At 48.0% G+C, this 27,139-nt stretch overlaps 1 protein-coding gene across 11 annotated transcripts in view; it reads right to left on the bottom strand.

The window, feature by feature from the left end:
* ATXN1 (ataxin 1) overlaps positions 1–27,139 on the bottom strand; it is a 413,533-nt gene that overhangs the window by 175,823 nt on the left and 210,571 nt on the right. For 9 of the 11 annotated variants that reach the window (XR_014137690.1, XM_060614220.3, XM_060614216.3 and 6 more), the window contains one exon: positions 21,336–21,396. The exons of the other annotated variants lie outside the window; for them this stretch is intronic. The gene's annotated coding sequence lies outside the window, so the exon portion shown is untranslated. The remainder of the gene's footprint in view (positions 1–21,335; positions 21,397–27,139) is intronic. 11 annotated transcript variants of the gene reach the window in all.

The raw sequence follows: 27,139 nt of genomic DNA, 5'->3' as shown, positions 1-27,139 counted from the left end.
TGGATGGATAGATGGATGGATGAATAGATGGATAGATGGATGGATAGATAGATGGATGGATGGATGGATGGATGGATGGATGGATGAATAGATGGATAGATGAATGGATGGATGGATGGATGGATGGATGGATGGATGGATGAATAGATGGATAGATGGATGGATGGATGGATGGATGGATGGATGAATAGATGGATGGATGGATGGATGGATGGATGGATGGATGGATAGATGAACAGATGGAAGGATAGATGACATGGCTTGCTGCATTTTAATCAAACTGGTGGAAAACATTTATAGAAATACACATACCCATATATATGTAAATACATGTTTTTAAAAAAATTATCAAATACACATAAAATTTACCATCTTAAACTTTTTTAGGTGTATAGTTCAGTGGCATTAAGTACATTCATGCTGTATACAACCATCACCACCATCCGTCTCCAGGATTCTTCATTTTGCAAAACTGAAATTCTTATACGTACATACATTTACGAAATTCTCAGTAATGTAGTTTAATGATCTAGAGTGTGGAACACCCAGCTTCTTCACTTCCCTTTTGCCCCCACCTGCTATATATCTCAGGCCTTTTCATCCACACTTAGGATGTTCCTAAGTGAGAAATGTGGTCAATGTGGTTGAGGCATGTGGTCAATGAAACTCCTAGCCAGTAGTTCAGCTACTGGCTAGGAGTTTAGGTTGTTCAAAGTGAATTTTCTAAATTGCTTTCCTACGCCCTCCCTGATTCTTATTAACATGAATTGTTAAGAGTCAGCTTTCACCCCTGGGACTGTCCTGGGCTTCACAGAAAGCATGCCTTTAAGGATCACGTGTGTAAAAGAGCCTATATATAACACAAGTAGCTTAAATGTGATATCCACGTGATTTTACTTTTCATATTTTGACATTTCTGAACTTAGAAATTGTTTCGCATAAGAAGAGTACATAAAAAAGTGGTAACAGTTTCCTATTTCTCCTGCTCCCCGCCCCCCGGAAACGAATCATTACATCCGTGGTGCATCTTATATAATCAGGGCATCAGGGAAATTAGAGCAATCTGGGAAGCATTTCGTATTTGCACAGAAAGTCTTCTGGTTTAGAATGCTGACATACCGTGATTGCACTTTCAATCCTACACTTAGAGGAATATAAAGACAGAAAAGGGCTGGAAAGGGTGAAAAGTCACTCTGGTGAATGGAGGAAGGCCGGCAATGGGCAGCAGGTGACCGGGACACCGGGCTGGGATCCAGTGCCAACTGCCAGCCCGTGAAAATCTCTCCACTGCTCCGGCTCCAGGTCCCCCATGCATAAATTACATGGGGCAAATTAAAATTAAAACAGGGTGAAGCTCTTCCTGACCTCCTTCCCACGCCAATGTTTAACAGCTCTCTGACCCTGTGCGAGAATCCCCACCGGGAAAAGAGCTAAAGGGCCAACTGGTCTCCTTTGCACGGTTGGTTCTGGCTCTAGATAATGGGGAGAGCCCACCTCCTCCTGCGTTCAGCTCTCCTACTCCCACTTTTGAAGCACTGTGATTCTTGTCCTGCTTCCCAACTTGGATCATTATTACTGCTCTCTACTTCATGGCAGCCAATTACGTACTCCCTCCAGGGAACCGAGGTCACTGTGTGAGGGGCCAAAACCCCACCAGACACAATCTAAAGTGCTCCCTGCCAGCTGTGGTCAGCCTGGATACCTAGATACACCTGAGGAAGCCCCTGAGTCCTTGCCCGAAAAAAGGCATCATATCGGTTGTCTGGAAGTCAACCTTCTTAACGGTCGAGTATGCCTATCCTGTGCCAAGCTTAACCCACCAGCACTGTACCAACCGGGCTCTCCTTCACCAAGAAGCAAGCAAATGGTGTGAAAAAGGTCCCCATCGGTTGTGCCCAGGGGTCCTGGTATCAGCACCAGTGTTGAGTATTCTATCATTAGGTCAGGCTGGACATCCTAAAACTTAAAAAGTTAGTAAGAGAGAGAACACACGTAGGCTTCACCTGAGAAGAAAAGTGCACTGGCAGCATGTAAAATAGAAAATTAAATACAGAGAGGAGATCTGGAAATTTCCCCCTTGCAAAAAAAAAAGGGGGGGGGGATTTAACATGAACACAAGCCAGATTTGCTGAAAAAGCAGTCTCTGTTTCTCAACAAACGGAAGCTCTTTACAGAGCACTTGAATTTCCTGAAACACCATCCTATAACTGACCCCTGTGCATTGCTACAAGGCCCCTATTCTCGCTGGTTTGCTCAGTGAGAACCAACAATATAAAGAAAGCAAATTAGGGTCTCAGGGATGATTTAAGAAGGTTGAGACATAAACTACGACACTTTTATCTTTTAAACATTAAAAAAAATTTTTTTTCACATTTATTTATTTTTGAGAGACAGAAACAGAGTGTGAGCAGGGGAGGGCCAGAGAGAGAGGGAGACACAGAATCCGAAGCAGGCTCCAGGCTCCGAGCTGTCAGCACAGAGCCCGACGTGGGGCTCGAACCCACGAACCACAAGATCACGACCTGAGACGAAGTCAGATGCTTAACCGACTGAGCAACCCAGGCGCCCCTAAACATTTAAGTCATTTCAGTCTTGCTTCACACAAATGAGTTCCCAAAAACCTCTGCTTTCTGTGGGCGGGGGGATGGGTGAAGTAGGGGGAGGCGATTAAGAGTATACTTCTCAAGATGAGCACAGGGTCATGTATGGAAGTGTTGAATCACTATACTGTTCACCCAGAACTAATATAACACTGTATGGTTAACTGTACTGGAATTAAAATTTTTAAAAACTTCAAAAAAAATTCTCTGCTTTCTCTTAAAAGCCTCCACATGCCCAGAGACAGTGGATGATGTTACCATGAAAAGCACACCGTCCCTCTGACTCCCCTGAGAAATGCTCCTCAGTTTATGACTCTCCTTTTCACTTCCTCTGTGGGACAGTGCCTCATCCCAGGCTGAGAGAGAGCATCATGGTTTTGGCAGGGAACTGACTGAAAATCTTGGCATCGGGGTTTACTATAAGCTGAGTTTACACGGGAATGGAAGAACATTGGAAGCCCTGGAAAAATGAGAAATACTCCCAGGGTAACACAGAAGTTGTCCTTTTAGCTGGGGATTTGTTTTCATTTGTTCACATGCTGTGACTCATCATTGGAGTACCACAGAGCGGGCAGTATCCTTTCAGGTTCACCCTTTCATTAAGCACTGAATCGGATGAAGGCATAGTTTTAAGGAACACTGTCCTGTGGGGGGGTTCTAAAATGTCCTTCTCTAGTACGGTTTTATTCAATATTCTTATATAAGCAAAGTTGATGCTCTCCCCATATCCGTTCCCCATTTTTTATTTATTTACTTTTAAGTAGGCTCCATGACCAGAGCAGAGCCCAACACGGGGCTTGAACTCACGACCCTAAGATCTAAACCTGAGTTGAGACCAAGAGTCAGAAGCTTAACCGACTGACACACCAGGCACCCCAACTCCTGAGCATATTAGTATTTTTTTTAAGTTTTACTTATTTAAATAATCTCTACACCCAACATGGGGCTCGACTCATGACCCCGAGATCAACAGCGGCACGTTCTTCCAACTAAGCCAGCCAGGCACCCTTGCCCCTTCCCCATGTTTTTTTTTTTTTTTTTAATTTCCAGAAAATATGCCATTCTTGTGTAGGTCAGACCACCAGCAGTCGTTCAGAAAAGGATGACTTTAGTGTTAATTCTTCCCCTCACTCACTGAATGGTAGCTAAGGCATTCAAATTCTCTGGAAAGCAGAAGCCATTTCTATGCTGAGTTAAAAAATATTAATGTCTTATTCAGAGGTGTTAAGAGGATTGATGAGTTACTGTTAGTAAATCACTTTGCAATTCCCAGGTCAAAGATGTGAAATGAACATTATCATTAGTTGTTTCAGTAGAATTTCAATGACGAACTATGGTCTAGTGGGGCTCATTAGGATAAAAAAAAGCCCGTAACTTTGAGATAAGAGGGAGAACTTTGTTTGCAGTACTCATTTTCACCGAAGTGAGAAAAGCTCATGTTCATGATTATTAAAAATATCATCCTATACCATGTAGTAAGTTGATACAGGTAAAAGTTAACCAAAGGATGTATGGATGGATGAATGGATGGCTAGATGGGTAGACGGATGGCTAGACAAATGGCCAGCTGGCAACTGAACACATATACTCCTCCATGTTATTATGGCTACCTCTTTAGAACGCTGCCTTCCCAATCCAAATTATCACTGTCGAAGATCGTCGTGCTTTAAGTCTTAGAATATGATGGATTTCAATCATGGAATCAAATCGATGAGTTTGGTGTTGGAAACTGACCATACAGATTTGTCCGGTTTTTGAAATAACACAAACCCTTTTGGTTTACTATCTGTTGCTTTTCTTCCCCTTGTTGCCAAACTGATAAAACAAAGATTTTCTATTATATTATACTTAGAAATTCTGATCTCTAGGAGATGCTTGAAATTAATGAATAAATAAATGGATGAACAGATAGGTATGAGGCATCCCTCAGTCACAGTTTTAAAGATCAGAAAGAACCTCGAAAGATTTCTCATACCTCTAGGAAAGACTAAACTTCAAACATACCAGATGAGTATTTTTTTTTTAATGTTTATTTTTGACAGAGAGAGAGACAGAGCATGAGCGGGGGAGGGGCAGAGAGAGAGGGAGACACAGAATCGGAAGCAGGCTCCAGGCTCCGAGCGGTCAGCACAGACCCTACGCGGGGCTCGAACTCAGAGTGCGAGATCATGACCTGAGCCAAAGTCGGACGCTCAACAGACTGAGCCACCCAAGCGCCCCAAGTTTATCTTTTATCATGTATGCCTGATATACGGTAAGGTTTTTCCCAAAAGCACCGCTCAGAAAAGAATGACTTCCCTTAATTTTTGAGTCTTTCTAAAGCTTATCATATTATTTGCTGCTCCATAAATATTTTATTTGAAACCACAAAGTTCTCTTTATGTAAAACACACTCCCTTAAAACCTGTGGGACCAATTGCTGGTTTTGCACACCTATAAAAGTCACCTAGCAGAATTTTTTTTTTTTTAAGAAGAGAAAATACATTTAACTAGGAACTATTCTTGGGAGTGTGGCTTTACAGTCACAAATACTGGATGCCATTATGAATTTAAAAAGCATTTTAAAGATTGCTTTCAAAAGCAACATGGTAAGTGGTAGTTGTCTAATTCGTGAATACATACTCATTGGAAGAATGGAGAAAAAAGTCTCTTAATAATATCAGTTGGGACCCATGTTACAGTAATAATCCCCAGAACACCATACGTCCCCTATGTCCGTGGTCACATTAATTGTGTGAGCTTGGCTATGCGATTTGGTTTTGGCCAGGAAACTATAAAAATATAATCCATACATATAGAAAGAGGTACTTGAGGCTGGGAATAAAATTTCTGGTGATAGCATCACACACATTCAAAACACAGCACATCTTAAATGGCAGAGATGGAAGTCAAGACGATGTGATTTAGAAAGCTAACTACATGAGATGACTCACAAAGTGGTTCGTAAGATGGTGAAGATACAGCATTGTAGATGAAGGTTCTAAATGAATTACTTCACACAACAGAAAAGTAGAAAAAAGGACTAGTTGTACATTCATCTACATATGACCTCAAACATGTTTGTGAGACTGAATAGTTTAAGTACAAATCTGATTGTTTCATCAAGATCTCTAAGTTCTTAAATGTTTCCAGTCAGGTTGACATAAAAACCCATTGAAAAAAATGGAAGATGGCTTAAATTTGAACTTTATGGTGTATCTCAGGCCAGATCTCTTCTTGATGTGGAGACCCGAAGACTCAGCCGCCTACCTGAAATACCCACTCAAAATAATTCTCGCCACCTCACGTCCACTGGAATGGCCACCATCAAAAAGAGAAAATGGGGCGCCTGGGTGGCTTGGTCGGTTAAGCGTCCGACTTCGGCTCAGGTCATGATCTCACGGTCCGTGAGTTTGAGCCCCGCGTCGGGCTCTGTGCTGACAGCTCAGAGCCTGGAGCCTGCTTCGGATTCTGTGTCTCCCTCTCTCTCTGCCCCTCCCCTGTTCATGCTCTGTCCCTCTCTGTCTCAAAAATAAATAAACGTTAAAAATAAATAAATAAAAAACAGAAAATAACTGTTTGTGAGCATGTGGAGTGATTGGAACCCAGTGCACCTGCTGGTGAGAATATAAAATGGTGCAGCCACTTTGGGAAACAGTTTGGAAGTTCCTCAAAGAATTAAAAATAGAGTTACCATATGACCCAGCAATTCTACTTCCGGGTATATGCCCCAAAGAATTGAAAGCAGGATCTCGAGGAGGTATTTGACCGCCCACGTTCACAGCATTATTCACAATAGCCAAACAGAGGAAGCAACCCAAGTGTCCATCAATGGACAAATAAAAGGAAACTCTGACATATGCTACAATAGGGATGAACCTTGAGGCCGCCTCGCTAACTGAAATAAGCCAGACCCAAAAGCACAAATAATGCATGATTCCACTTACGTGAGGGATTAAGAGTAGTCAAACTGATAGAGACAGAAAGTAGAGTGTAGTGGCTGACCAGGGGCTGGGGGAGGGAGGAAGGGCAGTTATTGTTTGATGAATATGGGCGTTAAGTTTTGCAAGATGAACAGAGTTCTGGAGACGGAATGCACAAGATCAACGTACTCAGCGCTACTGAACTTACATCCAGGAATGATGTAAGATGGCTAATTTTACACTGGGAGTACTGTACTGCAGCTTTTTGTTTTTGTTTTTGTTTTTTCTAAGTCTCATGTAGAGGCGCCTAGATGGCTCAGTCGTTTAAGCGTCCGACTTTGGCTCAGATCACGATCGCACGGTTTGCGGGTTCGTGCCCCGCGTCAGGCTCTGCGCAGACCCCTCGGAGCCTGGAGCCTGCTTCTGATTCTGTGCCTCCCTCTTTTTCTCGGCTCCTCCCCCACTCGCGCTCTGTCTCTCAAAAATAAAATGTTGAAATTGAAAACAAATTTTTTTAAGAGTCTCATGTAAACTCAACATTTTCAAAAATCTGCCACGTGCCTGTGCCCCCGCCCCCCGCCCCCCCTCCCCCCCGTGTCTGTGAACGGCACATTCATTTCGTCAGCTCCTCAAGCCAGAAGCCCGGGAATTCTCCTGGTGAGCATGTCCTTACCTTCATTCACATCAAAACTCTGCAAAGTTCTGCCAAGCTGGCCTCGAGAATGAACTGTATCGTGAACCCATCTACTCCTCTGTCACGTTACTGCCACCAATCAAGTCCAAACCACTGTCACTTCTTATCTGGTCAACTGCAGGTTTTCTACTCTGCTTCCCTGCTTTTCTTGTCACTTCCCAATACACCCTGCGTGTTTAGACGCTTGCATAAATTCCCAGGCACGCAGAACAAAATCAGATCTCCTTTCCAGATCGAAAGCTCTGCACTATCCATGGCTTGTCACTCTAACGTCATCGTCTCCTACTCTTCTCCTAACTCGCTCTAGCCTCCAGCCATACAGGTTCAAGTTCACGATCTCTGGATGCACCCGGGACTTCTCACCTCAGGACCTTTGCATATTCTCTCCTCTCTGCCTGCACTCTAACTCCCATACTATGCCCCTTCTCATACTCAGTTTAATGTCCTCTCCTACGAGAGCCTTTCTTTAACCGCCTAATCTAAATTGGAGCCATCCCTCCCACCCTGTTCTTCTTTCTCATGTGTGACTGTTCTCTCTCCTTCATTTCTAATTATACTTATTTGTGTACATGTTTATCCCGTTTCTTCCAGTAGAGTAGAAGCTCCCGGGAGCAACATGGCACAAATAAATTTAGAGAGAATAATGTCCGTGGAAAGGGTCATGAAAAGAGTAAAGCAGGCTAAGAGGACTAGGTGCTATTTGAGACAGGACAGACAAGGAAAGCCTCTTGGAAGTGACATTTGCGTGTTCACCCAGGTCATTTTTCTGCTCAGACGTGCACAACAGCTCATCTGACTCTCCCATTTATGGTCACTGTGCAACCATATTTCTGACCATCCAGGACCCTCCTGGGAGCCTTCTGATCCTTCTCTCTCCACACCCTCTCTACCCTCCATTCTTCCAGATGCGGAATATTCCTCATGCTGTCTGTCCTATCCCTTCCTGTCTGGAAAATGACATCACTCCCCACTCCAGTCTATCCTCCCAGTTTCAATCAATTTGCCTTCTTGGTTCAAAATCCCTTGTTGCTGGTTCCTCTTTGCTTCCTGAATTAAGTCCAGACTTTTCATCCTAGACTACCTGACAGCCCACACTGGCACCTCAACTTGCCTTTCCGACTGTATCTCACGCTTCCCCCATCACAGGCAAATGGGCTGCTTCTTAGCCCCCGCACATACTCTTCATTTTCCAGAATCTGTGCTTTTTGACTCATTTGCCCTTGCCACACCCACCTCCCTATCCCTGTTGCGAATTAACCCATATCTCAAGTCCAATTTGAGAATCACTTCGCCACGAAGATGTTCCCGCTCTTCCCGATCAGAAGCAATCATAGAACGCATGTTTTCGATTTTATCATACATATTGTCACATTCTGTCTTAAGGCCATAATTACTTGTAAACGTTTTCCAGTCCCTTTACCGGCACAGACTGTCTCCATCACTGATCACCTTGCTATTCACCTATCACTTCGCTGTGCTGTGGTCCCGGGACCAGCAGCACTGATGTCATCTGGGACTGTCTTAGACATGCAGGATCTTAGACTCCACTTTAGACCCGTAAGAGTCAGAAGCTGCATTTCGTAAGATTCCTAGGTGCTTCCTATGTACATGACCAAGCTCACAGGATCCACTTAGTAGCCACTTCTCCGGCTGAATTGACTGGAAAAACAAAGTATCAAAACCAAAACATGATTTACATAATTCATTCAAAGATAATTGCGAGTGACTAATGCTTTCCCTATATAAAACCATATCAAAGCTATATAGACAGCAGACGGTTAACGATATCAACCTTCTGAGGAAGGAAAACAAATTGTGCGTTGGCCAACTAAATGGCTGAGAACGTTTTGCGGTTTCATGAAGCGTGTCTATTTGTGGGTGGGAAGCCAGCACAGGGCTGGCCCGCTACTGCCAGTGCCATAATTCTCCTCCTGTAATGCATCAGTTGGCTGTGAAAATATTCACATTGAAGTTTTAGACTCCTGTGTCACATCCAGTAGGTTTAGAATTCAGATGTGCCGTAGTAAGACGTACCCCGATTTGACGGAACGATAGCATTCCTTTCTCCGCTCTGTTAACAAAGCTTGCGATTTCTTTTTCCTACACGATAGACAAATCACAGTCAGGAGACAGACTTGAGCGGACACATACTCAACCACTGTGAAGGGGGCGTTTTCACGTGGGGAGGATCCGGGGAGTTGTGGAAGCCGGGAAAGGCCTTCGAAAAGGGCACCGTGCTGGCCGCTAGAGGGCACGACAACGCGAACACAATCCTGAACCCATCCCTCCCACGGAAGGCTATTTTGCTTGTGAATTAACTCCCGCCTCCTAAATGGGCAGGGAGCCCACAGCTTCGGGGACGGGGACGCGGACACAACACCCAACCTTGTTTGTCTTTGAACACAATGGCCGCTGAAAGTGGGTAAGCCTGACGTGGAGCATCCAGCAGGACTGGGGGCTGACAGGCAACACTGCCTTCAGGTGGCTGTTTCCACCCTTCAGACGTCCACGACCTTCCGGGATTCCTTTTCTCCCTCGGAATCACCTCAGCAGCAACAACCGAAAAGCACACGACTTCCGTCTCCTCTCGGGACCGTGGACGCGTGTTCTCAGACGTTCGGGCTGATCTTACGTCTGCTGCGAAAGTGCTTCCCGGGGAGCAGGGGTCAGGGCAGTGAGGGCAGGGGGCCTGCAGGCGACAGCGCTCGCTCTGAGGGGGACCAGGGGGAAGTGAGCGTGTCCGTCCGAGGCCTCAGTGGCTGCCCTACACCCAGGGGGGCCTCCCAGGCAGCCTGGCTTCCTCCTGCTCCGAGCCCCTAAGGGCGAGGCTCTGACTTCTCCTCCATCTTGCTCTTCACCAGGCCCCTCGAATCTCTGTGCAGACTCTGGGGTTTCATCACCGGGCGGGGTGCCCTCGAGGTGGCCAGAGGGTAGCTGGCGGCACAAGGCAGGAGGGCCGCCCTCCACCGGGCCTCAGGGTGGTGGGGATGCCCTTCCCCTCAAAGCCAGCTCCTCAGAAGTTCTGCCCCGACGCCGCACGACAAAGGGCTCTGCCACAGAGTTTTCATACATACTTCTCCTTCCCCAGAAAGCACCATTTGTTTGAGAACCCGTAAATAGCTCCCGCAGAAGACACAATTTGCTCGAAATGCTTTGGAGCCGCGCAATGCATTATGCTGACAGCACCAGGAAATAGCAGAACGCGAAAACAGGCACATCTCCCGTCACCTCTCAGCTCCACGGAAAGGAGTGCACGTTAAATGGAAACCAAAGCCAGCGTTGTGCTTACTGGGCGCTCCGCTAGGGACCTGCACCCCGTACTCCGAGGATGAAGTCAGCGCACCCGTTTTCCTCCTACTACTAAATGCAAAAAAAAAAAAAAACCAAACCCCCAAAAAACAACACAGCACTTCCAAGCTCTAAGCACTTGAGAGGCACTCCCTTTTAAGACAGAAACAAGTTTAGAAGGCAAGCTTTTTTATTTTTTTCTTCCCAATATGTCCAAAAAAAAGCCAAGAGGACCAGAAGGGGCTGAGGAATGTGTGCAGCGGGCCCTGCGATCCGCTTTCTCAGGGTCCCGTCCACGGGTCTCCAGACACCACGAGCGACGGCAGGTCAGGGCGGGCACCAAAGCCGGAAGCCTCGGCGGAAGGCACCACAGCGACGGGGACGGCGGCCCGGACCCTGTGCCCACCGCCATCAGCACCCAACCGGAAGTGAGTAGCAAGCGTCGCTTTCTAGGAATGTGGTGGCTGGCATCACGTGCCCTCCTTCCGCGTGGGTTTGTTCTGGCCAAACAGGACACAGCAGAGGCGCGGGTCCGAGGGCCCCGTCGGGCTCAAGCTGCGCGTGTCTTGGGCATCAGTCCTTTCGGCGCGAGCATACTGCAGAGGTGCGGCCAACGGTGGGGGGTGGGGAGGGGGGGGGGCTGTCCAGAGTCCCCTCTGTGCCGATCTAATCTCAGGTCTCAAGGTTTCAGCTCCTGACTTGAGGAAGACATATTAAATACCCAGCAACGTGTTGATCTTCGTTAAACCACGAACGGCCTCTCAGACACACCCTGACGGGACACAGGTTACCGTTCGTCCTGATGGAAAGTGATCAAAAGCCCCCAGACGCTTTGGTGAGCTTGCTCGGCAGCCCGACCCTGCTTTACTTTCCACATGGACTACATCAAAAGAATACAGATATCACTGGAGACTCGGGACGTTTCAAGTCTCCAGGGCTAGTGCGAAACTGCCCCTCGAAGCTACGGAAGATGGGGGACAAAAATTAAAGCCGGCTTCTACCTTCTCCTGCAACACACAATACGGAAGTCTAGGAAGTCTAGTCATAGGTTAGCCATGCGTCTAAAGATACACCTCCCCCTGAGATGATAGAAGGTCCCGATCATCTAGCTCCTCCAAAGGAACTTACTTACAGATCAGTCGAACGACTCATGGCGAATTAATGGGCCCATAAGAGGCACTGGAAAGACCTGGAAGGCCATGTGTCTGCCACACCCAGGGGGCCCTATGCCTTGCCCAGCAGTAGGAAGGGGGAGGGGCTGTGTAGAAGACAGCAGCAAGGAAAGCAGGAGGGTCTAACCAACACCGACGGCATCAGGAGGGCCAAGGGCATCTGCGGGAGAGGAGAGAGACTTCAAAGCCCTCCTGCTCTGTTACGCTTCCTGCACCTCTGGCCAAGGTGCCTGCTTCACAGAGCAGGGGGAAAGGACGAGGTGTTAGGAGTTCTCTTCTCCCCTGGTAGCATGTGGCTGGCATCAGCCGACGTGCAGGGAAAAGGGATGTGGGGGTAATGGAGCCCGGGCACTCTTCTCTGGCTCCTCTGAGCTAAGAGCTGCTGCCTGCGGGCTGCACACCGCCTCACCTTGTCTCATTAGACTGTCCTCTGTCCCTAGACACCTGCACCCATGCGAGGGGACGTGACGAACCCTGGCAAGGATAACGGCATGCGGTGCCTTCCTCCTCTCTGCCGTCTGTCACACAGCATTTCTCTCTCCTGTCTCTCAAATCAAGCCTGGCTCTCCCGTCGGACCAGAAGGACTGAGGTGCGCGGTGGCCTTGCGAGGCGCAGAAAAACCGTGCAAAAGCTGGACTAACCAGCAAAACACCCCCACTCGTTTCCCAGAGCCGTGGGGAGGCTGTGTCTAACAGCAAGGCAAGCCAGCGGGAGCCAGAGAGGTTTCACGGCGTGGGCCGGGAGCCCCCCTCTTCTTGGGGGTAAGACGCAGAACCACACATCGAATTTTACTTTGCTGGCCCTCATTTCAACCACTTTATCTCCACTAGAGGGCCAGGATGGCGACGAAATTTCAGCCTAACACTGTGTTTGCTGCCGATTTAAGATTTAATCCTAGACCTCCTGGAGGGAGGGGCAGGGGAAGGAAGAGATCGTGGAAAGGCGGGGGTGACCACGATAATGCAGTCACTCCAAGAGGCTCGCGTTGGTCCACGGTTATGCTGTGGTTCTACCTGGGAAGCCCCAACTCACGGAATGACACTGAGATAAGCCCAAAACCTACAGAAGGGAGGACACCTTGCACAGCCCGTTTCTTCTGTCCAAATGATCACGCTGTTGTCGCTCGGCTCTTTTTTCCAGCGTCTCCCAAATCTGTCCCTTCATTACGCCCCCACATGAGCTCTCAAAATCTCAGCTCCTTATGCTTGTTAATAACCTCCTCACCGGGGCCTCCGTGTCTGGTTTTCTCCCCACCACCTCATGGGCCGTGAACACCGCGGTAAAGCTCATCTCGCTGCAACACGGTTGGTCACATGACCGGCTTGCTGAAAAACCTCCGGGGACCACCAACCCCCGATTCAGGACCCTCTCCACAGCACTGTCCCGTTCATGTGTACACACTGACAGGCAGAGGGCTCAGCCCCCTCCCTGTCCACCACCCCCACCCCACACCGGGAATAAACAAGCACTGTTTTCTAGGATTGGTTAGCGGTCATGATCACGGGTGCCTCCTTGGGCGCTGGTTTCTCTTGGCCAACTGCTACGTAGCGAGATGTGGTCGAGAGACCCATTCTTTGGTCTGACACGTGCGCTGTGACCGCCACACTACCTTCCCAAGGCAGTTTTCTACTTTCTTTCCATACACTCTCCGTCCTGTATTGGTTCATACATACAGCTTCCAGTTTCTTTTTCACATGCAGCTGCTGTGTGCTTCGCTCAGTATATGTTTTGCTCCTGTCTGAACCCCGCTCCAGTCCCCGCTCCGGTTGGGAGCTGGGCTGCTGCGTACCCACCAGGACCCTAGGAGGCGAGGCAGCGGGTGAAGGTGTGAGCCTGATACAGGAGAGAGACGGTGCGGCGTGGTCAAAGACACCCGGGTTAGAATCATGGAAGCACTCTGGACAGATTAACTTCTCTCTCCCTCATTAAGCTTCTTAATTTTTAAATAAAGGCAGTGATCCCTACCCCATTCAACAAGAACAAAGCGAGGGGCGCCTGGGTGGCTCGGTCGGACTTCGGCTCAGGTCACGATCTCGCGGTCTGTGGGTTCGGGCCCCGCGTCGGGCTCGGTGCTGACAGCTCGGAGCCTGGAGCCTGCTTCGGGTTCTGTGTGTGTGTGTCTCTCTCTCTGCCCCTCCCCCACTCATGCTCTGTCTCTGTCCCTCTCTCAAAAATAAATAAAGATTAAAAAAATTGAAGAAAAAAAAAGAACAAGGCAAGAAAAGGCAGGCTGACACCAGACAACACATGAACTGTGAAGTCACGCTGTGGACAGTTAGACAGCGGTGTGGTTAAGAGGCGGGGCTGAAGATTGGGCGTGAGCCCAACCACCGGCCCTACTGGATATAATCTGCCCGTGTCTTGATGATGTTCCGTTCACCATGGCTCATTAACGCTAGCTATGTGGTGGCTTGTTCATATGTTCTTTTAAGTTTAGTAAAACCCACTGACCAAGTCTGGGCTTCCGGGCGCCATATGCATTTACTGCTATAAATACCATCAGGCGTGAGTGACAGTTCGTTCCTATGCTCGCTCATTCTTTCAGCCTGCAAATATTCATGGAGCACCTACTGTGTGCTGGGCGGGAGAGAGACAAAAATGAACGAGAGGGCTAGAATGATACGAGCTGTATAAAAAGCTGGAAGCAGTGTCTTGGGCACAGCAGATGGCGTGTGTCGCTTCCAGGGCAAAGCTCTGAAGCGTTTCATTGCTGGTGCAAATGTCCAGCTTCTCCCTCTTCCCTGCGATCACGAAGGAGACCGCTAGGCAGCCTCACAAAAAGAGCAGAGCAGGCTGCATCACAGAGCGATGCCTGGAGGACTGGAGACTCACCGGATCCACAGCAGGAGTGAAAGCTAAACTTGTGAAGACTATAGGGTTGACTGTTCACGCAGCACAGCCCCGCCCTACCCTGACTAATACAACAGCTTCCATTTTCTCTAATGTTACCATTTGGCAAACAAGCATGTGTACTAATGCCTCGTGATGGTTCTCCTATGGACCGCCCTTAATTTCTTCAAATTTCCTTGACTTTGCCTGTGATCATGCCCTGTCCTTCCAACAAGGCTGGAGCCCTCCATATACAATGACCTTGATTTACACTTCTGGGGTTCTCCTCTTTACCCTCCAGCTCACATCCCCACCATTCCTTCCAAATTTGGGCATGAGCCTTAAACACAGCAACTGTTTAATTCATGACTAATGCCTTCATATTTTAGGAAATAATCAGGAAATATTAGGAATAATTCCCTAATATTAGGAAATAATTCCCCAAATATAATGGCAGTTGTTTACTTTCATTAACCAATACCACAATGCTGGCTGGCATGGATAATTATGAATTAAGCTTGATAGCTACAGTAAGACTTTAGGGATTCATGTGTGGATTTACTTCAGCCCTGGCATCAGGATTCTATGTCAACCATGGCTAATCACAGGTTGTTTGCTAATCGTTTCTTCCTCACTGATTTTGTGGATCCCAGTGTCTGTGGCCCTATCACATGAGATCGGTCTGGGCTTCTAGGATTCTCATTCATTCATTTAACCATACGATCATTCTCCGAGAGTCAGCAGAGGAGAACAGCTATGGAATCAACTAGCTGTGAGAACCTTACTAGTCACCTTATCTCTTTGCGTGCCGTCCGTTTGCCCCCCTGTAAGGCAGGAGTTAAAAATGCATCTCAGGGCGACTGGGTAGCTCAGTCAGTTAATCTTCCGACTCCTGATTTCAGCTCAGGTCGTGACCCCAAGGTTCATGGGATCAAGCCCCGCATCGGGCTTCGAGCAGACAGCACGGAGCTCGCTTGGGATTTTCTCTCCCTCTCCTCTCTCTCTGCCCCTCCCCGTTCATGCGCATGCACTTTTTTTCTCCCTCTCTCTCTCTCTCTCTCTCAAAATAAATAAACTAAAAAAAAATGTATCTTGTAAAGTGGTTGTAAGAATCATACCAGCTAATAATAAGGTACTGGGAAAGTGCTTGTCAGTACCAGAATATAGTGGTTCCTGGCATGGTGTAAGTACTCTGAATGCTAATACGATTATTTACTGAGCACCTACTATATGGCAGATATTAGAGGGACAAGGATGAATAAGAACAAGAGGCTGCCCCGTCCCCAAGGAGTTTAAAATCTAGTAACAGTGATAAATATATAAGCAAATAAGTGAACCGAAGGGTCCAAGAGCCAGAGAGAGAGAGAGAGAGAGAATAAATGCATGCACACACTCACACGGCAGATACCGTCACACGTGCACACACGGACACACACGCACGCACACGTGCCGTGTGCAACTGCCGGCAACTGGTGAGCTACACACAAGAAGGTGCTCCTTCCCCTCGGAAGAAGGGAAGCCAGGAAGGGAGAACACGACAGCTGGACCGAGCCTCCTGGAACGAGTGGGTATTTGCCAGGCAGGGGAGGGCACGGGGGCATCCAGGCAATCAAGGCACGTGAGAAGAGGCATAAGACCCCACTGACTCATCTAACAGATATTTATCAAACGCCGCCTATGAACTTGGCACAGCTTCAAGTACTTGGATGCGGCAGTTGAGGATACTGACGGGGTTTTTGCTTTCAGGGAGCTAACATTCTAATCGAGGAGATGAACAGGAAACCCAGTAAACAAGTCTATAAATCAAAGAGCTATGGAGAAAACACAGTGGCTCCGATGTCTGGAGTGAGGCTGGGGATGGCTTGCCCAGAGTAGCGCGCACAGCATGAGAGGTGTAAGCAGAGCCAGAGGGAACACCACCCGCCCCTCCGTCCTCCATGCCGGGTTTTTCCCCGAACCTCCTCTCACCCCACTGGCTGGATTTCATCTACCACTGAGGAGACTCAAAATTTTGAGCACGCTTTCCTTCCTTCTTCACGCAGACAGTGGCCCACAGACTCCCAATCTTCCTGCAGGTGGACCGTTCTAGACCCAGACTGGGGACGAGGGAGCGGGAGGCCCATGTCTGGCTTGCAACCTAAGACACAGCTCCTGACTCCGTCGCTGTTAGCTGTCACACAGGTGCATTTTGGCCTCCATGTGCCTTATTGTGCTTAGTCTCATTTCTCTGCTGCCGCAGAACTTGGGAAGGGAAGGGCACTCTTATTAAGATAAAAGTTTTCATCCGATAAAAACCTTCCCTCCCTCAACAGACCTCAAAACTAAATTAGGAACCACTATCCTCATCTATCAAACCTGTCACCTTAATGAAAAAATCTTTCAAATCTCTTACTTAATAGCTGCAAAGACATTGCCAGGGGTGTGTCTGAGAAGTCTGCCCCGAATGGTATAATAAGGCAAATTCAATAGCGGGAGCAAATACCGGGGGATGGGGGGAGAACAGGGACGATTTCAGCACCCGCATCAAACCCCAGGGCACCCACTTCATGGGGGGCAGCCACAAGGAGGAAGATGAGAGAATGTGAAATCTTTCCATATTACCTTCTGACTGCATATGTACACGTTTTTTTACAACCATGCTAGAAAAAGGATTCCTTGAATTTATCTTTTCTCTGACGAATTCAAAAGCACTTTCCATGTGTTTGCACGCTTGATTCACAACTTCCTTATGAGACAGGATGGGACTAGAATGTTATCAGGAAGAAATATTCATGGCCTGGTTACTATCTACAGGGCTCAGTTCTGAGCATTAGGGAACTGGAAGAAAGAAAGAAGGAAAGACGGAAAGAGGGGAGGAAAGAAAGAAAGGAAGGAAGAAAGAAGGAAAGAAAGAGAGAAAGAGAGAAAAGGAAGGAAGAAGGAAGGAAGGAAGGAAGGAAGGAAGGAAGGAAGGAAGGAAAGGAAGGAAGGAAGGAAAGGAAGGAAGGAAGGAAGGAAGGAAGGAAGGGAAGGAAGGAAGAAAAGGAATGAAGAAAAGGAAGGAAGGAAGGAAAGGAAGGAAAGGAAGGAAGGAAAGGAAGGAAGGAAGGAAGGAAGGAAGGAAGGAAGGAAGGAAGAAAAGGAAGGAAGGAAGGAAGGAAGGAAGGAAGGAAGGAAGGAAGAAAGACAAAGATTAAGATGATTGGTTCCTGACCTTGAATGCCCTACCCTCCATCTGAAAGACTGCTCAGGTCCCCAAAGCATTATGCATGAAAAAAGGAAATACAAGACACCTGTCAAATAGATGGTAAAGATTTTTGAAAATGCTCCAGGAGTTCAGGGGAAAGGAACATCTGTTGAAATCAAGAGTGATTACAATGGTTTCATGGGAGTTCTACATTATTATTCTTTTTTTAATGTTTATTTTTGAGAGAGAGAGAGAGAGAGACAGAGACACACACAGAGCATGGGCAGGGGAGGGGCAGAGAGAGAGAGAGGGAGACACAGAATCCGAAGCAGGCTCCAGGCTCCGAGCCGTCAGCACAGAACCTGACGGGGGGCTCGAACGCACGAACTGTGAGATCATGACCCGAGCCGAAGTTGGACGCTTAACCGATGGAGCCGCCCAGGCGCCCCTCACGGGGAAGTTTATAGACAGGAAAACATCAGAGAGAGGTTAAAACCCCAACTACACGTGCTGGAGGAACCACACTCAGAGACTGCACCTCTGGTGGAAGCTGCTAGAAAATCAGCGATGCGCCCTGGACTTCTTCGTGCAGTCCTACTGCGCCTGGCCTCTTGGCATCCCACTCTACCCTGGAAAGCGTCTCCTGAATCTGACGAGCACAGTAAAAGGGTTCTCTGTTTCCCTAGATTTCCCACTCGCTCCGGCCCACTGCCCACTTTCCAGCCAGAAGCAGTTGACCGCGACATACAGGAAACGCTCTCCCCGCCGCGCTGTGCGGACAGGGCTGCTTTGCCACGGCAGTGATGAAAAGCACAGACTCTCCACCTACTTTGGTTTGCGAGGTTCTGCCAGCTCGGCCGACACCCCAGGCCCGCAGGATTTCACCACAGACATGGTCTCGTCCCTCGTCAAGTGCTGAGCTTGACGGGGACCGTAGGCGAGCGTGAACAGCAGGGTCAGTTAGTAACAATCACGGAGTCCCGAAGCGCTGAAGGAGGGGGGAGGCCGGCCCGGGTGAGGAGCGGGGGATCCAAAGGGGCATCGGGGCTGTGCTCGTCCTGCCCCGGGATACGCTGGCTGCCACGGTCATTATATTTTTTCTGGCTGCACAGACATGTTGCTATGGAACTGATACATGCCATTGCGACTTGGCCTCTAGCAAAGAAAATCACATCACTGGCAAGCGCGTTTCCCTGGATTTCCCTTAAAGGGATACCATCGACGGCACTGCTCCAGCTCGGAAACAACAACAGTGTTGTTCCAGGGCCCGGCCCTCCGCATACCATGAAACGGAGCCCAGCCACTCATGTTCTACAAGGTGTCCACGCACGTGGCACGTGGGCCTACGTGGTCCAAACCCCAAGTGTGGGGACCAGCCCCTACCCGCTTTTTAAGTAGGAAACGCATGGCTTCGGTTTCTGTTCAATTTCCCTGCAACTGGTAACAGTCAACAGGCTGCAGTATTTGGGGGGATGATTTGACGCCTCCTGATCGTCAGCTTCACGCCATTCATGACCCCGGTGGGGACCGGGTAGCCCCAAGTGGTACGCCCCCCCCCCCCGCCAAGCTTTACCGTTCTTGCTTCAGGCCTCACTAGCAGCCGCTCGCTTGCTTGCTTGCTTTCTCTCTCTCTCTCCCTCCCTCCCTCTTTCTTTTTCTTTCTTTCTCTCTCTCTCTCCCTCCCTCTTTCTTTTTCTTTCTTTCTCTCTCTCCCTCCCTTTTTCTTTCTCTCTCTCCCTCCCTCCCTTTCTTTCTTTCTTTCCTCTTTCTTTCTTTCTTTCTTTCTCTTCCTATTTCTTTCTTCCTCTTTCTTTCTTTCCTTCTTTCTTTCTCTAAGTGAAAAGTACAAAGCAGGTGCGGGATCTGGCCCTTCCCCACGTTGCTGAGGCCCTTAACTGCCGTCTATTTTAGTCTTATCCATTTCTTGATCCCACAGAGACCCTTGGGTTCTCCAGGAAGCAGGGGACCTCACGTCCCCACATTATATATGGTGGTGTGTGCTCTGGGGATAAAGCTGTTGGACTTTTCTTGGGTAAGATGAGAATATGGAAACCTTCAAGTTGCGCCCCCTAACAAATACACATTCCTGCGCTCCGTGCATCTGGGGACGGGACAGGAGGGTCAGGATTAGGGTAGGAAGCAGATGATCGCCAGTGAAGTAGCAAAGCCATGTTCCCGATTCCATTAGAAATCAAACCGTCTCTGTCCCCGATACGAAGCCATCGAGTTCCTTAATGATGACTCCCGTTAGGGTGGAAAGGAAGCTCCCACTCGTTACGATACGGTGATTAAGTTGCCAAGTGGGACGAAACAATAGACACAGCTTCTCAATACTACACTTGGACCATCCCACACTGAGACGGAATGCTTTGGAAATACGCGCATTTGGCTCTCCGACCCCAATGAACCCGGTCCAGAGCCAGCTCTGGCACAGGCACCCTTGCAAGGACCGCAGATCAGCCCGCCTTCTGGGGTTCCCGAGGACGATCACCGTCTCACTCCTCTCTCCATCGTACTCCACAACAGCACTCTCATGTGAGAACCAGTACAACCTTTTTTTTTTTTTTAATGACGAAATGTTTCTCCGGAAGTGTCTATGACTGCAGGTCAAATCTGTAGTGCACCATCAGGAACTTGTGAGGCACTACTCTGCAGGTGCAGACAGTCCCGGGGGGTGGGGGTGGGGGGTGGGTGCAGGTCCGCAGCTGGCCAGCAGGCACCTGCAGGTGCAGCACGGTTTCTAGCTGCAGAACAGATGCACCGCTGAGTCTGGGCTCGTGTCGTGGCACCGGGGACGCGGCGGTTTGGGAGGCGCAAAGGAAAACATCGCCTCCCAGATGAGGTCTGTGACGGGAGTGTCCCGGGTACGCCCGCTCGGCCAACCCCTCTGGGTAGTAGCCAGGGAGGATTCCTAGAAAGTTAAATAGTTAAACAGCATCCCTCTTGATAGGTGCCTTAGAGGGATATTATCAGGTCAAACCACCTGCAGCCTTGTATCCTCAGAAAGGAGATTCCAAAGACGGTGCTGTGCCAGGTGGGGTCGGGTCGGGGGCGGCGGGGGGCGGGGTGGGGGGGGGGGAACCAGGGGAAATCACCACGCAGCTGGGAGTCAAGTGCATCTCATCACTCCAGCTCTACCGCTGTCTGAGAAGCCCCCGGACAGAGGATGAGAAGCCCTCTAGGCCTCAGCTGCCCCATGTGTACACAGGGCCTTTGCCAGATGGGCTCTAAGGTCCCATGTACTGTTCACATCCTATTATTCCCTGTCACGATACTCCTGACACAGTGTGTCACATGAACAAAATGGACGGTTTGTCCTTGCCCACGGCTGTATTTCTGTGCAAGTCATGGGGGGAAAAACGAGAGCTTTCTCTCTTAATCCTCTCTGCTAGCTGCACAAGGTAACAGCGACGACGGTACTAATTCATAAGAGGCAAAACATGCGTGTGGCAAAAAGAAACGGCCGAAAGATACGAGAGAGAAGCCTTCCCTTCTGAAGGCAAGAGATCTGAACCTTTTAGTTCCAAGTGGGGGAAACTTCTAGAGAACACCTGCTATGAAGCACTTTTTCTTGGAGCATCACAATAACCGGATAAAATCTTGATGTGAAAATATAATTAAAAATACATACACGTTATGAAAGATAAAGTAAAAATATAGAAAAGAGTCAAAGGGTCACTCACCCTAGGAAAACGGCAGACTGGTTTCTTTTCACCAAGAAAAAGGACTAATTTCTTTGGAAAACTGGAAGAGAAAAAGATTTTAAATGAACAACATGAAGTCTGTATTAGAGGTCAGTGCAGGTGTGCAGGCCTAGAGATTATAAAAAAATCCCAGCTCCCAGCACTTGGGCACTTAGTAGGTGCATGGAGAGTGTCTGATGGATGGTGGGCATCTGATTGTTTGGGCAACCACATGGATTTTGAAAACAGGAGCTTTCAACATTCAATATGCAGAAAGTAAGCATGTGCATGATTTTTTTTTTTTAAGATTTATTTTTCAGAGAGAGAGCACAAGCATGGAAGGGGCAGAAAGGGAGAGAATATCCGAAGCAGGCTCTGAGCTGACAGCGGTGAGCCCGACGCGGGCCTCGAACCCATGAACTGTGAGATCATGACGTGAGCCGAAGTCGGGTGTTAAACGGACCGAGCCACCCAGGCGCCCCGTGCAGGATTCCTTTATCGCGAAATGCACGAACCTTGTGATGTATATGGTGGTGCCCGGGAAACCGTTTTTCAGGTGGATCTGTTAAAATCCCATTTTTCAGGTGGACTGTCTGTGGTCCCACGGTGGGGCTAACTGAAGATGCCTTAATGAAGTGTACCCCATAACTGCCCTGTGCCCTCTCCCCACACCCCTTCCCCACCACAAAATGTACACCCACAACTCCGTGCACCCCCCGCTGAAGTCAGTAACCCCACAGGGATCTGTAACTGGGTTCCTAAGGGAATGTGGACTTGGTCGAGAGGCGCTGGAGGCCACATCTCGGGCCGACTGAGTAATCCCACGAAGAAGCCACGGCGTTTTGGGATCAAGTGTGGGAAAGAACGGAGAGGATGTGAATGTTGGAAGCCTGAAAGACGAAGGGAGCTCAGGGGTGACTTCAACAGGCTGTGTAATCTCTGTCACATAAGGAACTCTGCTCAAGATCCAAGTTTTTAAAAATTTCCAGAGACTGTTTCCAAGACGCCTTTGCAGGCTTGGGAGGGAACGTGAGGCAGAGCTGGTCTAGCTCCCGACAGTGGCAAGTTTCACATGATCCCAGAGCATTTGGGAGTAAGTCTACGAGCTGGAAGAAGCCACTGCTTGCTTCTCCTCTCTTGCCCTACAAGGAAGAGAGCGCTGTGGCCGTTCAGACAGTAGGGACAGTCTCCTCCTCAGGACACCCACGGGTGGCAGATTCCCAGACCCAGTGTCTCAGAATCTCCAAGGCGCACCTCCCAGCCACAGAGAGAGAAACCTGCCTCCTAGGCTTTCAGGCTGTGCTGGGGGACGGGAGGGCTCCCCAGACCACGTGGTTCCGCCTCTGGAGAAGTCCACGGTCTACCTGAAAACACTCCAGGGTACCAACGCAGGAGCAAAAGAGGGTCCAACGCTGGTGCCATCTCTCAGCACCTTCTTTTTAAAGCAACACTTTAATAATCCGCTCACATAAATTAACCGTTTTCATCCTCACGGTGGCAAGATGTCTAGAGTCAGAACCACAGGGATCAGAAAAGCTGATTTTCGGAGTCGGACCCGAGTCGGCATCTCAGGTCAGTCGCACATCAGCTGTGGGACTCAAGGCGCCTACACGCTCAGGACCCTTTCTTTCCTCAGGGGCAATACTTGTACCCACCGTGTATCACGTCTCAAGCTCTCGGTGGGTGCTTGGGACGTAGAAGGCACTTAGGAGAAAGAAAACGCTTTGACGCTAGGTGACGCAACACATTTCTCTGTCTGCAGTGTCTTCTTCAATCCAGAAGACACAGGAGGGATTTTTATAATTTCGTAATTTATCAAAACGTGAGCACCTGTATTGCACTCTCTTTCTCTGCAACCCCTCGAAATTAGATGAGACAAATGAGAGCAAAGTAGAACATTTACCGTGAACAATTAGATAATATACACGAGGAAACAGCCCAAAGGAAGCAAATCAGCAGGCCCCACTAACAATCACTATGCACATTTTGGCTCACAAGGCTCTAGGCTCTTTCCTACACTCGAGTGCACAGAATTTATTAGACGTATACTTAAATAAGTAAAATTATATACATACCTATTGTTTAGTCATAGCATACTATGGTAGTATTCACATTGTTTTTCAGCCTGATAATATTTTACTTATTACATTACAAACTTCTTTTCCTATCAATAAATCCATCCCCATCATAATTCTTTTAAATTTTTCAGTTTAAAAATGGTTTTTCTTTCAAAGCAGGCTTCACGCCCGGTGTGGCGCCCAATGTGGGGCTCAGACTCACAACCCTGAGATCGACACCTGAGCTGAGATCAAGTGTCATACGCTTAACTGACTGAGCCACCCAGGCGTCCCACCATCAAAATTCTTAAACTACAAGAGCAGCGCGTGGAAAGAATGAACCACTCGATAAACAGGGGCTAAATGTACAGTCTACCAAAGTGCCCCACATTTATGAGAAATGTGGTACAGAGTCTACCAGAGTGCCCCACATTTATGAGAAATGTGGTACCACGTGTGGTAGCACATGGTTCTTTCCTTTGACATTTTTGTCAAGATACAGAAAAAGCAGACGATATAAACACCAGAGGTCTTCACGAAAAATTGTTTGGGTTTGAGTGGGTGTCCCTTAGAAGACTACAAACCGGCCCTAACACCACAGGGAATAATATCACAAAGGACAGCATTCAGCGAGTTTCCAATCTACTGGAAGGGGACAACACTTCAAAGCCCGGGGCCAATGATAGATAGAGGTGTCTACTCCAGCTACAAAATCGTAAGTGTGTCCTGTTTCAGTGTGATGACGGTAAAGTTACTTCATGACAGAAAGGTAAACCGAACATTGTAGATCCTCGAGTGGATCTGGGCTTAAAAATCATCATCGCGTTACATAAACTTCAAAACCTGAAAAACAATCAGGATTTACCATGTTTAGAAAACCTCCAGAGGTGGAGTGTTTGTGCAGCCTCCATAGTTCTAATCTAGCTTCCTTCTTGAAGGCAATGGTTGAGTTGCTAAAACATATGTGATACAGTTTTGCTTGAGTTGCACGACACATCCTCGTCCCTGATTGAGAAAATCGTGCCATACCTCGAAATGCGACGGACTGGCAAAATTTTAGGAAAATACCACTTTTGAGGGGAGGCTCGGGAGTGGACGTATCCCTGCAGCCGGCAAAGAGCACGGGTGCTAATTCCTCCTCCAGTCGTTAATGTAATCAACCCTTCTAAGGATTGCCAGCCAGCACTGCCGGGACAAGCAGGCAGGACGTGGGGGACTGGCAGGGAGCAACAGAGAAAGACAGGACTTAACTGTGGCAGCAGAGGAATGCCAGATCTGACACCAACTGGGAAATCCCAGAGAGACCAAACGTGAAGAAACAAAGAAGAGAGACATCACCGTTTGACTTCTGAAACAGCCCATGAACAGGTGCTAGGCCACTTTGCATTCTACCTTCCAACCAAAGTTCCCCAAACTTCACCCGTCCCCTGTCCAGCTGATGCAATTTTTAGGGGAAGTGACGGTCTGTGAAGGACTCATGCTCTTGGAAGAGACTTCTACTGTTCTGTCTTGACCACATGAAGAGTCAACATTAGGAGATAAGAACACAGATCTTAAATTTTAGCCCTGGATGGAATCTGAAAAACATCTCCCCCGCTACTCACACTAGGGACGTTCTAGCACAGAATATGGGCTGTGCGACTCTTAACAGATCTCCTTTGATGGCAAAATTCAGGAGCCAGTGAGCTGTCCCTAGATCTGACAGTGAACGTCTTATAAGAACAGAGGTTTCGCTTTGCTTAACTCTCTTGTGGTCTCTGCTTTCTCTATGAGAAAGAACCAGAGGGCCGGGCCATGCTGTATGCTATGCTGTGTCTCCAAGGCTAAATGATGCGCATTCTTAAATTTGCTTTCAAGGGGTCCTTCCTATCTTCTGATGGTGCACGTGGGGTGGCCCAATACTCATTCCGTATCTCAGACCTGTAGAGACATGGAAAATTGTGCCTTAAATTCTAACATCTTCGTCCAACTGCATACCTCTGGCAATGATGATCTAGCCAGGAAAACTGTGCTAATACTCTACGTCCCGCACGTACAATCTATTTTTGGACTACTGACTTTGGAAATGCGTATCTTCTCATTGTACGATCATGTAGTATCATCCTAGGCAAACACACTGGATTCCTTCATATCAGCTACAAGCACGTCCTGAGTGTCCTGGCACCACGCATGTGGATTTTTATAAGAAAAGCTGCAGTAAAATAGCATTCTGTGCAACACACACAAAAGAGCACTTACTTTCACCAAATAAGCAGAAACTCCTTTTTCGGGTGGTTGTGGTTGTTTTTTAATGTTTATTTATTTTTGAGAGAGACAGATCATGAGCAGGGGAGGGGCAGAGAGAGAGAGAGAGGTGGGGGGGGGGGGACACAGAAAGCAAAGCAGGCTCCAGGCTCTGAGCTGTCAGCACAGAGCCCGACGCGGGGCTCAAACCCATGGACTGGGAGATCATGACGTGAGCCGAAGTCGGACACTGAACCGACTGAGCCACCCGGGCGCCCCTCAGGTTGTTTAATGGAGGCAGCAAGCAAGGATGCCCGAACAAAAGTTATCCAGGACATGCGGTGGTGAGCAGTGCTTTAGTTGCCCAACAGGTGCCAGGCAAGCATTCTCCAGGCAGAACAGCAGGACCAAAGTGCTGACAGTTGCAGCGACACAAAATGTAGCCTTGGCAAGTTGGTCTAACAATTACTTTGCATCATTCTGATTATGAGCCACAAGCATGCAATCAACAGCACAGAGACGATCTTAAATGATCTCCATCAGCATTTTACTTTACTTATCAAAGCGTGGCAGATGGAACACACTCTCATCTGACCTCAACGCAATGTTAATGACCCAGACACAAAGAATGCCAAGGAACAACAGCGGTGCGAGAGCACTGGCCTTGCTGGGGGCCATCGGTTACAATAGATGCACTTTATTTCGTTCAGTTTTTCCATTTATTACCTCACCGTAGAAAAAGTAATATTTGTGCGTTTCTCATCTGGTAAATTTATCCACAGTCTAACTCATTGGAAGGATTTAAGTAAGTTTACAGATTCCTCCAGACTTAATATTGTGTGTCATACATCGCTCTACAAGGAGCACATCCCGTATTCCAAAATGCATCTTTGTGGGTACACATCTCCCCCACTAAACTGCAGCCCAGCTCCAAGAGCCTGGAATTTACATCATTTATTTCTGTTTTCCCAACACCTAGCCCAGTGCCTGGCATATAAAATACGCAGAAATGAATGAATTCTCACCGGGCCATAAACAAGAAGGCATGCACGAAGGACACCAAGTTGTTCTGAGAAGTCCCTAGGACTTCAAGGGGCAAGATCTGAATTGCAGAATTTATCTTCACATTGGAATGGTAAATACATATGAAGAAATATAGTGGAGATCTGCTCTTGGGAAGTAAAAATATACAAATATCAAAACAAAAACATACCCTTATACCGAGGGAAGACAATCATTTGCAAAACGGCCCTCCCACTAGATCTAACCTCAACAGCAAAGCCTGTAACAGAAGAGGGGGATAGTATCTGGGGACTGGTTTTCAAGGAGAGTAATTATAATCACAATAGGTTGGAGTACCAGCTCTTGGAGAGAAGTACTGATTGCTAGATTATGGGGGAGATTTTTCCTTCTCAAAAAGTAAAGAAAAAGGACCACAAAGTTCTTAATATATCAGCACTATTACAACTAATGCCTATCACTTCACCGACACATTTCAGTTGGGGCAGTAAGATTCCATGAAAT

The sequence above is a fragment of the Panthera onca genome, chromosome B2, assembly GCF_046562875.1.
Source record: "Panthera onca isolate mPanOnc1 chromosome B2, mPanOnc1 haplotype 2, whole genome shotgun sequence".
In the NCBI taxonomy this organism is placed as follows: domain Eukaryota; kingdom Metazoa; phylum Chordata; class Mammalia; order Carnivora; family Felidae; genus Panthera; species Panthera onca.
Note: the sequence above shows the minus strand (reverse complement) of the source record. Positions and strands in the feature narration are given on the sequence as shown.